This window comes from Spermophilus citellus (genome assembly GCF_964194105.1).
Source record: "Spermophilus citellus genome assembly, chromosome: 12".
Classification (NCBI taxonomy): domain Eukaryota; kingdom Metazoa; phylum Chordata; class Mammalia; order Rodentia; family Sciuridae; genus Spermophilus; species Spermophilus citellus.
Window position 1 is genome coordinate 544,908 of NC_138198.1, and position 15,860 is coordinate 560,767.

General features: G+C 40.3%; 1 protein-coding gene across 6 annotated transcripts in view; it reads right to left on the reverse strand.

Moving 5' to 3' along the window:
• The window catches only part of LOC308631672 (serine/threonine-protein kinase MRCK alpha-like), a 99,229-nt gene that overhangs the window by 82,160 nt on the left and 1,209 nt on the right, over positions 1-15,860 (reverse strand). For 3 of the 6 annotated variants that reach the window (XM_081263044.1, XM_081263040.1, XM_081263041.1), the window contains exon 2: positions 7,555-7,611. The exons of the other annotated variants lie outside the window; for them this stretch is intronic. The gene's annotated coding sequence lies outside the window, so the exon portion shown is untranslated. The remainder of the gene's footprint in view (positions 1-7,554; positions 7,612-15,860) is intronic. 6 annotated transcript variants of the gene reach the window in all.

Here is a 15,860-nt window from a genome sequence, read left to right on the forward strand (position 1 = left end):
CAATGACGATTCTGATGGCACAAAGCAAAATGGATCTAGACAGACACACGTAGAGAGTCTAGGTTCCCCACATCGCTGAGCCACTGCACTAGTTCCACCACTGCCTCTCTCAGGCTTCGTGGTATGTGAGATCACTAGGCTTTGGCGGCTCAGTCAGTCTGGACTTTATGACAGAATCCGCAGACTAGGTGATTTGTGAGCCGGAATTGATGGGCCCTCAGTCCTGGAGACTGGGCAGTCCAGGCACTGGCATGTCTGGTGTCTCTGGTTCCAAGAGGGTGCCTTGGACACTGTGTCCTCTAGAGGGGTGGACAGCACTTCATCTTCATAGGACAGAAGGCAGAACAGAAAAAAGCAAAAGGAGACTGGACTTGCCCATTTCTAAGGCATTAACCTCACCCATGAAGGCAGAGACCTCACAGCCTGGTCACTCCCACCTTTTGATACTAATTCTATGGCAATTAAATTGAAACCTAAATTTCGGAGAGAACAATATTGAGCCATAGCACCTTAAGTCATTGGTGGTCAAGTATCTTCTTACAGCCCAATGTAACCCAAACTAACGTGTGTGTGTGTGTGTGTGTGTGTGTGTATACATGCATACATATGCATTTTTGTTATCTATTATTGATAACTAACCATCCTCAAATTTAATGGTATAAAACAACAATTTAATATTACCTCTCACAGTTCTGTATGTCGACTAAGCTTAACTGGGTCATTCTTGCTTGAAGTCTTACACGTGGTTCCAGAAAGGCTGGGGCTGCACTGTCTGAAGGCATGACTGGGCTGGGTTTCCAGGGTGGAGCACGGACAGGGCTGGTGGCTGATGGTAGCTCTTGGCTGGGAGCTCAGCTGGGGTGACCAACCATTGTACCTACACATGGCCCTTTTGTGTGACTTATGAATCTCAGTGTGGTAGCTGGTCAGAGGGAGTATCCAAAAAAAATGATCTGAGAGGCTCAGACAGATACCCTAAGGTTTTTTTATGATCTATCTTTGGAAGGTGGATGGCATCATTTTCATTATATTCTATTGGTCAAAAGCAGATACAGAGCCAACCCAAGTTCAAGGCATGGATGCCAGGAGGTATAATTCCATGGCAGGGTCACCACTGAAGAGCAGATGTCATACCATGGAAGGATTTTAAGTGATAGATTCAGGGGGTTGCTGTGTTAAATGGATTGGAGGAAAACAACATGTAGGAGGCTAGTCAGGAGATTTTGAAAGACACTGGACTCCCCAGTCTCCAGAGCTGTGAGCCAATAAACTCTTGTTGGTAAGGGGCCCCAACATCCCCCCCGTGACAAGTCTCAGTTCCAGAGTGGGGCTTATTATGGTGATTCCCTTTCTCCTTTATATTAATTCAGGAATGGGGCTGACTTGAGCCAATCTGGGCCCCTGGGACTTGAGCAATGCTCTAGGATCTCTGAGAAAGTTGGTTTTTGCTCTTAAAGAAAAAACATTTGGAAACCTCAAAGCCAGTTTCTGTGGTCACCTGAACATAAGCAGTGGGGACTATTGGTCTTAAAATGATCTTGATATTTGTCTTAAATGAAAGATGATCCTCTGATATATACAGAGCAGATGTCTCAAAAGAACCAGGGTCTTCAATGGCTTTGTGGAGCCACAGGATTGGGACCATCGAAGAGTAAATTGAACCTCATTTTTTAAAAATGTGACACGACTGATTGGAACAGCAATGAGTACCGTGCACTTAGCAAGACCTTAAAGGGGTTATTCAGAAGGACAAGGGATGGAAATGGGACAAAAGGGAAAAATAAATGAATGAATGAAGTACAAGTTATTTTTAAACTTAAGAATATGAATATCTCAATTTTATACCCCAAAACATGAATGATTAATGCCTGGAGGACCCTTAAGGAACATCATCTGAGGAAAAGTTACAGGAAGAGATTTCAAGGATGTAATATAAAGTTGCATGTTTAATATACCAGATTTATGAGAGATTTGGGAATTTTCAGCATTAATTTTCTTTGTATAACAAACTGACTTAGGATCCACCCAGAAATCCCTCTGCACCACACAATAAGTGGAATCACTCTTCATACACATAAATCACTCTGAATAGCATTTGACACATTATTAAATGTGTCAGTAAAAATATAACAAGATAATGAAGGACATGATTCTGGTTTAATTTTAATTCTTATCCAAGTAGTACTCAGGGTGTAGTTTAAGAACTCAGAAGTCCAAGGTTTATAAAAACAACAACAAAAATCAGTCCTGGTCTACCTTTTCTTCATCCTAGATTCCCATTTCCAAGGTGCCACCCACTCTTTCTTGTTATTGTTACTTTTTCTGAAAATTTTCTCAGATTTTTAAAGTGGCATTCTATTTGGCTATTTATGATACTGTCGTTTTTTCTATTGTTCATTAACATGGCATTAGAGAAGAGAAAGGTGCAGGTCTCTTATATGACTTCCCTTACCTGCTTCCCCTCCTCTCGGCTTCTCAATTTAGTTTTAACTCATTTGGGGGGGGGGGTGTATCCATTCAGAATGTTTGTCGTAAATGACTTTAAAACCTGTTGTTTACTGTGGAGCCAAGTGGTGATGCTCTTCCCTCTCTGTAGCAGTTTTCTCCTGAGCTCCTCACCTCCTTTTATTGATTTACTGATGTAGGACCCAGCGGTTACACTCTTTCTGCCCTCTGGTGCCTTAATCCACTTCTCAGGTCACACTTTAATTGGCCACCACTGTCTTCCCTCCTCTTCCTGTGAGAAAGCAAGCATGGGAGATCCATGCTTAAGAACTTCTGCTGTTACAATCAGTGCTGTTCACCAAATACTTCTGGCTCTGTTTTGCGAGCCAGGGTAACATGATCCTCCCACGATCCTTCCCGAGTAGACGTGGCGTGTCCCTTTCATGACAGAGCACTTCATTTCCAGTGCGTCACCTTCCAGAGCATTTCTCTCTAACGTCATGACAGTTGATATTCAGGACAGTGACTATGTTGTAAACTCGGATTATGCAAAAGGAAACAAATTGCAGAATCCAACCTCCCCCACTTACAAAAGTACAAAGGATGTAGGATGAGCATGATATAAACCTTTGTTGTTATAAGCCACAGAGATTTGGAGGTTTCTTGTTACTGCAGCATAACCTAACCTACCTGGCTTAACATATACTGTATGTTTTTACTTTTATGATTACTGGAGAGTTTCCATAGTGATGGAATCCCCTCTGGAAATCATTTCCTTCACATGTTGGAAACCACTGGCTGCTGCTACTGCTGCTTCCTCTTCCTCATCTTCATTTCCCCCCCTTCCTGTCCTTCTTCTTCTTTTCTCTCTCTTCCTCCTCCTCCTCCTTTCTTTACACCATCTGGCTTCCAGAGGTGCTGATGAGAAATATGATGCTATACATATAAGTATCCTTTTTACATGACCTGTTTGGAAATCTCTAGAAACTTTCTTCATTCTCATTATTCTCTTGCTTCATAATGGTATGACTGGTTGTAGAGTTCTTTATAATCACTGTGATGGAGTCTCTGAATCTAGACGCTCATGTCCTGCTGAGAATTTTCTCATATCATTTCTTAGGTCGCTTCCTCCCAACCTTTTCCTGTGTGTTGTTTCTGGAACTTGAGTATTCAAATCGTGCAGGTCATAAACTGCAAGATTCTCTCATCTTTGTGTCTTTCATTCTTGAGTTAGTGGGTTTTTGTTGCTGTGACAAAACACCTGAGAAAAGCTACTTAAAAGGAGAAAAGATTTATTTTTGTCTCATAGTTTCAGAGGTTTCAGTCCATGGTCTGCAGGCTCCAGGACCATGGGCCTATGCTGATGCAAAGCATCATGGTAGAATAAAGCTACCTCGTGATGGCCAGAAGAAGAAAAAGAGAGGGGAAGGAGTCAGGGATACAATAGTGTGTCCAGAGCACACACTCCCACACAACCCAGTTCCTCAAATTAGACCCCACATCCCATAGTCCCCACCACCTCCCAATAATGCCATCAAATATGATGTATCAATGGGTTAATCCATGGATATGAATTTAGAGCCCATGACCCAGTCATTTCCTAAAAGCACCACCTCTGAGCATGGTTGTGTTGGGGGAAAGCCTTCAACACATGATCCCTCAGGGTCATTCCAGATCTAACCCAGAACAGTCCCTCTCTTTAACGTCTTTGAATTTATAAGGCCTTTTAAAACTTTACCTCATAAGGCTTCTAGTACATTCTTTCTTTTATTTCTGATAACATATTTAATTAAATAACATATTTAATTCATATTTCTGATACATTTTTAATTCCCAAGAGCTCTAGATGGTCCTTTATACAGCCCATGTCTCCACCCATGGGTACAATTATATTCTTTCCCCCCTGAAACTATAAAAGTTGTGTATATATGTATGTGTATGTGTGTGTGTGTGTGTGTGTGTGTATTCTTCTGCTCTCAGGATTAAACTGGTTTGCCAAGTTGCCTTTTTAATGAGCTTTATATTTCAATATAAATTTGTCAATGTATATTAAATTTTAGATTTACCAAAAAGTATGAGAAAATAGCAAGGAGAGTGCCCTTATACCTTACCCCCAGTTTCTCCTAGAATTAACATCTTACATTACTACACCATATTTTTTACAGTTGATGAGCCAATACTTCCACATTTTTTTATTTTTTTATTTTTATGTTGGTCTTTCATTCTAGATGCTTTCCTCAACTCTATGGTGACTCTTAGACGACTCTTTGTATTTAAGAGCTAAGAAAATGCAGATATATAAAGGAGTTGAATTGTAATACAATCTTTGTAGAGACTAAAGTAAATTGTCACACTAATTCTTAGATGTCTCAATCTACATATTCAGTCTCTCTTAGTAGTCAAGAGTCCAAGATGAGAATTCTAGGACTTGAGAATTTTAGAACTTCTCTTTCCCCAAATGTCTAACTAGAAAATGATATCTAACATGATCAACTAGAAATAATACCTGAGAAGTGTAATTAATAGACAAAGCAGGAGACACGTTTAAAGTAAACGTAAATAACATACCTAGAAAATAGTACTCTGAGGGAGACTCTTCATACCTCTTCTCTCCGGTACTCAGAGTCACCCCTTTGTAGACTACCAACCTTGTATCTCTATTTCTTATCTCCTTTCTGAACCTCAGATGCAAACACCCAGCTGCCTCTGGGATTCCCCCACTGGTGGCTAACACTCACTCCTAAACCTGCTCCTCATCTGGACTTCCCGTGATACTAGATTTTCATGCCATCCACTCAGGGGTGCAGCCCAAAGACCTTGGAGACATTATTGGTCCCCCTTTTTCTTCCATTCTGAGGTAGCCAGCCCGACCTTCCTGTGATGTCTCAGGTGTGATGGCTTCTACCCTCCCATCACTATGACCTGGGGCTGAGTCCGTCTTGTGCAGAACCTTTGCTCACCCCCCACCCCAGCCACACTGATGTGTTTGGCGAGTCTTGAACTTTGAAAGCCATTTCCACATATCAAAATATCTGCACCGTGTCTTCCCTCTTCTAGATCACTGTTTCACCCGAGATTCATATATTTTATTCCCTTACTTTATGAATTGCTTTGTTCTCACAATATCTCAGAGAGGCCCTCCCTCCATTCTTGCTAATTCATTTCTTTATGTTCTTTCTTTTCTTCACAGCATCCCAGGACATTAGATTTTACAGTTAGTTCTTGATCTATTTGTAGTCTCTCTACCCACCAGAATGTAAGTTTCCGGGAGGACAAGCACTTTGGGGGGCATTTTTGTATCTCCAGTGCCTGTATGAAGTAGGGGCTCTATAAATACTCATTGAATGAATGAATGTAGTGACATTGAATACTAGCTCAATGGTCGGAGAGGGTGAGTAGGCACAACTAGAAATAAATTAGTGAACCAGAATATTGACATTAGGAATTCTGCCAAGATGAAATGCAGAAGGTTAGAAAAGGAAAAATTTGGAAAGAATTTATATAAAAGATAAATATAACATACATATATATATTCAGAATGGACTTTTTAATGTTGATTTTATATATATATATATATATATACATACATACATAATATAAAATTTACCATTTCAACCACTTTAAGTGTATAACCTGGTGGAATCAAGTATATTTCATTTGCCTCTTTGACCATTTTTAGTACTTCAGGAAATGTCTGCTCAAGTCCTTGCTCACTTTTCAGCTGAATGGCTTGTTGTGGTGATGATTGTTACTTTATAGAATTTCTGTATACACAGTGGATGTCTATCTCCATGCACTCTCCATACACTCTGGATATTTATCTTCATACACTCGTCTATTCGATCTAAGGCTTTGCAAATGATTTCTCTCAGAAATAGTTTTCCAAAGAGACAACAAAAATAATGAGGAAATATTCAGAGAAGCACTTGACAACACTGTTCTAGAGCTAAAGAAAGATACAGCCCTTCAGTTGGAAAGACCCTAACTAGTACTCAAGAAGAATAAATTTAAAATTTAATTTATTAAACTTTGTTACACATAACGCCTATGTACATAAGGTATATTCATAGGTACATGTCATAATGCTCTATACGGTTATATGCACTTGAAATTTTTCCATAAATACACTTCATAAACATATCATGAATATATTTATATAATATGCTTTTTCCATAAACACAGTGTCTCTGAAATTTACCCATGTTTATACATGTAAATAGTGGCTAAAATAAATTTGACGTATACTTTTTCATATTATTGTAAAGTTTCAAAGGAACAGATCAATCCAACAAAAGAAAGTATAGAGCTATGAACATCAAATAAACTAGAATCCAAGATCAGCCCGAGAAATAGTATGAGAGTGTTACTTAATTCTAATAGAAGAAGGAATCATCTGGGGTGATGTCTGAGATAAAATATACAGCATTTGAAGAAAAATAAACAGGGAAACTCACACATGATCAAGAACACTGCTCCTCCAAAGGCAGCCTGAAGTGATCCATGGAAATGGTTGGCTATCTACTTGACTCAGAAAAACTCCACTAAAGTATGCACATCAGGAGTCCAGTGGAGCTGTCCACAAAGGGTTCCGAGCTTTTACTGTACATGTTGATCTTAAGGGGTTTTTTAAAAGTTAGAATGATTTTAATTGTACTTACTTAGACACAGTGAGGTGATGTGATAGATGTACACGATGTGTAATGCTCTGATCCAAGGGGCTGGGTGTAGATTCTCTGGTCACTGAGAACACCCAGGTGGACAAAGCCCCTGAGACATCCTGGTGATTACAGAATTCATGGTCAGATTAACCCATGCATAAGTTCCCCCACCACCTACAGAGGGGCCTCACTGAAGAGGGTAAATTGCCCCTAAACCAGAACAGGAGGCTGCACAGAAGAAAAAGTTATCTACAATCAAGCAAACAAACACACACTGAAGGAACAAGGCTCATGGCATGGAATGAACTCAGCACAAAACAAACGCACATAAAAGTTTTTTAAAGAAGAGCACATAACCCAAGATTATCAAGCATGTGAAGAAAACCAACACCTACAAGGAATCTATTGCTTCTATGAACAGTTAATAAGTCAAATACTTATAAACACTGACCTTAGTATAGTTGGTCCTCTGTATCCGTGCATCCAGCCAATTTCAGATCACAAATAACTGGAAAAAATTTGCAAAAAGTGTTTCCTGTTGCTGTTCTCTAAATGATACAGTATAGCAACTATTTATATAGTGTGTTAATCAGTTTTCTGTCACTGTGACAAATATGAACAACTAACAAGGAGGAAAGACTTATTTTGGCTCATGGTTTCAGAAGTTTCAGCCATGGTCAGTTGGTCCCATTGCTGTGGACCTGTGGTGAGGCAGAACATCGTGGTGGGCAGAATCTGGTAGAGAAGAGTTGTTCAGCTCATGGTGGCCAGGAAGCAAAAGAGAGGGGGAGAGGGAGGGCCAGGGACAAGGTATCCCCTTCGAGGACACACCCCCAGTAACCTGCTTCCTCCAACTAGGTTCCCCTCCTGAAGTTTCCATCAGTTCATTAGCACCAGCAGCCGGGAGCCAAGCCTTCAACATGGGAAGTTTGGGGTATTCTAGATCCAAACTATAACACACAGCAGTTCCATCATGTGAGACATAAATAACTAGAGATGATTTAATGCATGGGGAGGATTGCATAGTTTAAATGCAAAGACTACACCGTTTTATATAACAGATTTGAGCCTCTATGGGGGACCTGGAACTAATGTCCCAGTGACACCAAGGGACAATGTATGATTGTACCCTCAAAGGAACAGTGAAGTTGTTCAGACTTCCCACCTCTAATCAACTTGTGGCCCACCCCACTGCACTGGTCAAGGTCACCAGCGATAGCTATGTTGGACAAGCCACAGTCACCTTGGGCCTTTCGGCAGCATTCACTCAGACAGGCACCCTGACACTGGAAGCACTCTGGTTTTCCTCTGACCTTCCTGAGGTTCCAGTTTGGTCCTTTTGCCGGCCTTGCCCTGGGTCTTGGGCCTCTAGCTTCTTCTTTCCTTCCTTCCTTCCTCCTTCCTTCCCTAGGTGATGTCAGGAACCTGTTTACCCAGCGGGGTCCTCAACATCTCTCCTGGCAGTCTATGTGTGGCAAATCGACACTCAACACTTAGCACCTGTCCCCCCAGACCTCCTCCTCCTGCTACCTTCCTCATCGGGTCATTGGCAGAACTGTTCTTCAAGTTCTCAGGACACAACCTTGACGCCTCTGTCTTCTTCTTCATACGGTGCAGAGAATTCGTCAGAAAATCAATGTAAGTGCTTCAGGGTGCCGCCAGTTCTCCGTCGTCCCCTCTGCCTGTGCCCTGATTCAAAACTCTCAGATTACTCAAATGGCATGAGTGCGGTGCTTCAGGGTCTGCTGGCCATGAAGATAGCCCTCACACTCTGGACACGCAGGGCTGGCCCTGGCGAGTCTCATTTCTCCTCCTCCCTCCTCTCTTGGCTGGCTCTCAGGCACCCACCCACAGGAGACTGAAAAGAGACAGAGGGTAACCTGGGAAGCTCATGCTCGCCACTGCGTTAAGCAAGATCGCCAGCAGCAATTACTTAATTCAGGGCTACTTTCCCTCCAGACTGGCCACCATCTGCAAGGCAGTTCAGGAAGATCCCTCCTCTCTGTGTCCTTCAGGTGGAAGACCAGCAAAGGCCTCCTGTTGACGTCAGGTTGCCACATCATTCCTGTATCCCCTGCTGCTTCTGCCATGGCCTTTACTAAAATCTCTCTGCCACCAGTTCTCTATAGTGCCCACCAATGGATGAATGGATTAAAGAAAATAGAGTACATATGCCAACTGGAATATTATTCAGCCCTAAAGAAGAACAAAATCCTACCATTTGCTGCAACATGAGCGAACCTGGAAAACATCAGGTTAAGTGAAATCAGCCAGATGCATTAAGACAAGTACTGCATGATCTCATTGGTATGTGCAATTTATAATAACTGATCTCATGGAGGTTGAGAATAAATAATGGTTACCATAGGCTGGAGTTGAGGGGAGAAGGGATTTGGGAGGGGTTGGATAATGGGTACAAAGTTAGAGTTAGGAGGAATAAGTTCTCTATACCATAGAAGTGTGATTACTTAACACCAACATATTGTATATTTCATAATAACTAGAAGAGAGGATTTTGAAACTTCTCACCACAAAGAAATGACAAATGGTAGAGGTGATGGATGTGTTAATTTCCCTGATGTGTTCATTATATAACACTTATGGGAAAGAAAATGTCACATTGCACCATCCCCCAAAAAAGACTACTCTGCAATACCATTAGTAAAAATGCTGCAATTGCTACAGTGTAGAGTCCAGAACTGGCTCTCATTCCCACCTTATCTCCTATTCCCTCCCACCCAGCACTGCTGAGCCTTCTCACTCTCATTTCCCCATTTGGGGAATGCACCAACTTCAGGATCTTTGCATCACTCTTTCTTCTACCTTGTAAAGCCCACAGCAGATGAGAAATTCTTGTAGAAGGCAATATAAAAAGGACAAAGATACTCACGAGGTTTCTGCAGAGCTAACGCAACCATTTCTGCCCAGTCTTCAAGTAAAGACTCAGCTTCTCAGAAAGCCTCCCCTGGTTGGTCCATCCAGAATACCACACCCCTGCAATTCCACCTCACTACTTCATATTCTCTGTTCTCTAGCATTTGTCATGATCTAGGATACCCTATATTTTACTTCTTTGTCTTGTTTCTATCCAGTTCCTCTAGTAGATCCATGAAGAAATATGTTTTGGATGGTTTTGTTCATTTCTTTGTCCTGTAGACGAACTCATTCAGGAAATATTGGTTGGATGATTGAAAAGAGAAGTGGTCTATGAAAGAAGTGACTCTTATAAATAAGCAACACCAAGACATTTGAATAACAAAAATACTGTACTCCAATTTTTTTAAAAAACCACTAAATGGTTGAATAACAGATTAAACGTGACTAAAAAGTAAACTATGGACATTCTTGGAGAATTATGAATAATGTTGTCATGAACATTCTTGCAAGGTGTGGTGCAGAACAAAAAAAGGGGAATGAGAACTATGTAAGAGAGACTTGGAAGATCTGAAATCCACTGATAACAGCTTCAAAACAGTAACAGAAAGAAGCTGTGAGAGGAAATATTCCAAGACAGCACTCAGAGTGACTCAACGGAGCGGAAGAAAGTTACATGACAACTCACACTGAAAGTACAAATCAGACCTAGCACAATAAAAAATAAATAACATGATTTAAAACTGAGGAAAGGATCTGAATACATGTTTCTTCAGAGAAAATACACAAATGGCCCTCAATCACATGAAAAGATGCTCAATATCATTAGTCTTTAGGGAAATGCAAATAAAAACCACAAGATGCCACCTCACACTCACCAGGATGGCTATAACTAATGACAGATAATAAAAGATGTTGAGAGATGTACTTGTGAACACATGTGGGTGTATGTTGCACACATTTACTGCAAAGATGATTCTAGGAATTTACTTAAGAGTTTGTTAACTGTGATAACTGGATAAAGTTAAATGTTTAACAAACTTTCAACTATTTATTGAAGCATTTAACTTATTGTTCAAGATGCTTCATATCATGGGGGTTGAAGGCTTATTTGTGAACAGCATTATTTCGGTGAATGGCCCTAATGTATTCACTGAGGTGAACACATGACATGTCCAACATGTGTCCACCTCAAATATGCTGGTGGGAATGTAAAATGGCCCAGCAGCTTTGAAAAATAGTTTGGCATTCCTCAGAATGCTAAATATAGAGTCACCATATAACCCAGAAATTCCATACTTAGGTATATATATCCAAGAGAAATAAAAACAGATGTCCACACAAAAACTTGTACATGAATGTTCATAACAACATTATTCATAATACTCTGAAAGTGGAAAAAAAGCCAAATGTTTCAATAAATCATGGCTATAATTACTTCTGGAAGATGGCCAACAGATCTGAATATTTAGTTCTCCTTCTTTTGTCGTAAAGGAAGACAAAGGGAATGGTGATTGAGAATGTGTTGGATGAGCCAAATGAATTGTTGAACTGCTGTATCCACAAAGCTAAAATGTATTAAAACAATACGGTCCATTACAGCCAAGGGGAGGAAGTAACCTCGATGTCCATCAAGAGATAAATGAATAAAGAAAACGCAGTATATGCATCTTATGGAATTCAGCCTTAAAAAAAGAAGGAAATCCTGTCATATGCTATGACATATTTGAGACTTGGGAACATTATGGTAAATGAAATAAGCCAATTGCAAAAGATATATAAACATGATTCCACCTATATGTGGTGTCTAAAATAACCAAACTTCTAAAGTCATAAAGTAGAAAGGTGGTTGCCAGAGACTGGAAGAAGGCAGAAAAGGGGATGTGTTCAATGGTTCAAGAGTTTAGTTTTGCAAGATCAAAATATTCTAGAGATCTGTTGCATGATAAATGAGTATACAGTTAATATTTCTGAACTTTTCACTCAAAAAATGATTAAGATGTTGAATATTATCTCATGCATTTTTTAACCATTGTGGTAAAAAAAAAAATATAACCATAAGCCAGTATGTTGAAAACTACTGTCTTAGTTTGCTCAAAAAAATATCATATACTGGGCTGGGATTGTGGTTCAGTGACAGAGCGCTTGCCTTGCACATGTGAGGCACTGGGTTCAATCCTCAGCACCACATAAAAATAAATAAGCCAGGGGCTGGGGTTGTGGCCCAGTGGTTGAGCACTTGCCTTGCATGCATGAGGCACTGGGTTCTATCCTCAGCACCACATAACCAACCAATCAAACCAGCAAACAAATAAAATAAAGATAAAGATATTGTGCCCATCTACAACTAAAAAATATTTTTTTAAAAAAATAATTAAATAAATAAACAAGCAAAATAAAGATTTTTTAAAATACCATATACTGGTAGCTTATAAACAATAAAAACTCATTTCTCATAGTTCTGGAGACCGGCAGTCCAACATCGAAGCACCAGCAGATTTGGTGCCTGGTGAGAGTCCACTTCCAGCTTCACAGCACCTTCTCCCTGTGTCGCTGCGTGGTGGAAGAGGTGTGGGACAGCACTGGGACTTGTTTTAATCCGTTCCTAAGGGCTCCACTCAGGACCTCATGATCTGCCAAGGAGTCTGCCTCCTAATAACACCTGCCAGTCCATTTTATGCTGATACAGCAGAATACCACGAACTGGGTGATTTATGAAAGAAAGGAAGGAAGGAAGAAGTGAATGAATGAATTTATTTCTCATAGTTCTGAAGGATGGGAAGTCCAGTAACAAGGTGCTAGGAAATGGTGACGGCTCTCTTAGAGCATCTTCACATGGTGAGAGAGTGCACAGGAGAGAGCGGGCCCCTCCCATGATAACCCATCCATGAGGTGAAGTCCTCATGGCCTCATTGTTTCTTAAATGTTCCACCTCTTAATATTATTACAATAGCAATCAAACCTCAACATGAGCTTTGGAGAGGATACTCAAACCATAGTGCCATCACATTCAAACCAAAGCAGATCATGTTTTTTAACACATGAATTTTGAAGGACACAAACATTTAATCCATGGCACCTTTTATCCCACAAAGGAAGCATATCTAGAATGTGGAAGGAAATTCCAAAAGTGAAAAGTAAAACACAAATAATCCAATTGGAAAGTGGGCAAAAAGCCACAAATAGACAACTTACCAAAGGGGATACATGGATATGTATCATGTTTATTTGGTGACAAATAAGCATATGGAAAGGCGTTAGCATTCCTAACCCCCAAAAAAATTAAGATAAAAATTCCAATGAGATAAAATTACACACCTATCAGAATAGTCAAAGTAAAAAAAAAAAAAAAAAAAAAAAAAAAACCTTGATTATGAGTACAAATATGGATTTAAAGATGATTCTGGGAGCTGAGCATGTGGTTCAGTGGTACAGCTCTTGCCTAGCATGTGCAAGGCCCTGGTTCAACCCTGGGTTCATCCCCCTAAACCATACGCACCAAATAAAAGTGGTGATGCTGGTGAGAAACCAGAAGGAAGTGTAGGTGACGGTAGAGAAAATTTCTTTCATCTTACAGAATGTATATCCCATTGTAGGTAAAATGTTAAGAGAAATATGGAGACTATAGTGTTTATGTTGAAAATTCAGAAGTAAATGTGGAGTATGTTATGGGAAGAAGATTCTTGAGATACAGTGGCAAAGAATATGTGACCTGTAGCTAAGCGGGAAGCAGAACTTTGAAGCAGTGAACTTGATATTTAGCTGAGGAGATTTCTAAGCAAAGTGTTGAAGGTATGGCCTGGTTTCTTCTTACTGCAAGGAGATGTTAAACACAAAAGACCAGCACTTGATGATTTGGGAATTGCGTGGCCTCGCCAGATTATAAAGAGTGCTAAAATTGGTAAAACTGCTGCTGGAAAAGTGTGGTGAGGAGAAAGAGCCAAGGTGTCCTTAGTCAATTTTTATTGCTGAGTGACAGATGGATCCACTAAACCTTCTTAGAAGAGTCAGAAAAATATATATGATTACCAGGAAAACATGTGTCGGGAACTCTTTTACCTAATAACATGAGTTTTCTGACATTCATGGAAGACCTACAAGGTTTGGGGGATGGTTGAATCAGTAGAAACTGTTGGCTTGACCTGAAGGGACAGAGAAGGGCAAAGTGAAAGAGGGGGCCGTCAGATTCCTAAAATTCTATAAGCAGGAAGTGAACTAATAGAACTACTCAGTTATAAATATCTGATGCCCTTCAGAAGAAAGGAAGAATGGCCCTGGGTGAAGGCATGAGCACGAAGGTAAATGCTGGAGGTGGAGGAGCAGAGGTCTGCTGAACTGCCCTGGGTACACTGGCCAACTGAACCCTTGGCCCATGTGCTGCTTTAAGACACAGAGGATTGTTCTCAGGCTTTGAACACAAAAGAAATTTGCCTTGCTGTATTTCTAACTTGCATGGCACCAATAATCTATTCTTTCCATCTTCTCCCTTTTGGAATTGGAATGTCTATCATATACCTATTCCATCATTGTATTTGGGAAACAGATAAATTGTTCTCTAGTTTCACAGGTTAAAAGATGGAGAAAAATTTTGCCCTGTAGGGATCATACCCAGAAATTCACCTATATCTGATTTAGATTATGGGATCTGGGACTTTTTAACTGGTTATATAGATGAGAGTTGAGATTTGGGGGGGGGGGTTTAGGATAATATATATATATATATATATATATATATATATATATATATATATATTAGGGGTTTTAGGATATATATATATAGACATGAATTTGGAAGGCCATGGGTTGAATGGTGGCCTCCCAAAAGACATGTCTATGTCCTGGTCCTAGGAACCTGCAATAGTGGCTCTATTGAGAAAAAGGTTCTTTGCAGAGGTAATTAAATTAACATTCTGACTAGAAGAGTCTAATAAAATTCTTCCCCAGAACTTTGGCAGAACGGCAGCCTTGTTAATACCTTGATTTTGGATATCTGGCCTCCAGAAATGTAATAGAATAAATAGAATAAAGGCTAGAATAAAGGCTCCCAGTTTCATTTGTTATGGAAATGCTAAGAAAACTAATACAGAGACCAAGAAAGAGCAAAACAATCAAGCAAAGTCCTGGGGTATCTCTTCCAGTTATTTACTGTAGCAAAACAACCCCAAAACAATGGCTGAAGACCACAGCAATGATCTATTTGGCTCACAGATTTGGGTGACTTAGCCAGACAGACTTCACTCAGGCGCTCTCTTGTAGTTGTAATCGAGTACCTGCCTGGCACCAGGACTGGTAAGACCCCGCAGCCAAGGACTGAAACCGCCGGACCCCTTCGTCATATTTCTCCCTCTATGTGTACCCACATAATCTCCTTGCGGTGAATTCTGTTTTAGAAATCTTACCAAAGAGAGGCCCAGCCACAAGGGATGGGCAGCACAGAGATTCCACCTTTTAACAGCAAGTATGAATGAACTTGAAGACAGTACCATTGTCTCAGAACTTCAGGGAGATGACAACGTTTGCCCTAGATCATGACATTGATATCACAGAAACCCTCTGTCCTCCTTATTGTCAAGTACTGCCCAAAGAAGATAAGCTCTCAGATACTTTCAATTCTTCAAGGAAACTTGGGTATGGCGGCCTGAATGTAGGCTTTTGAGAAATGCAAGCGAGGCCTGTTCCAATAAAAAAAAAAAAAAAAAAAAAAAACTTGGGGGGCGGGCAGGAATGGATATCCAGGGGATGTGGGCAGAGCCTTCACATTATGGGCTGCATGGTGTGAAGTCTGTGTGGAAGTGTAATTCACAGTACTGGTGCTACTTCAAAGTATTGGGGAAAGTCGGGATTACACAAATAAGTGGCACTGGGAAAATCTATTATTAATTA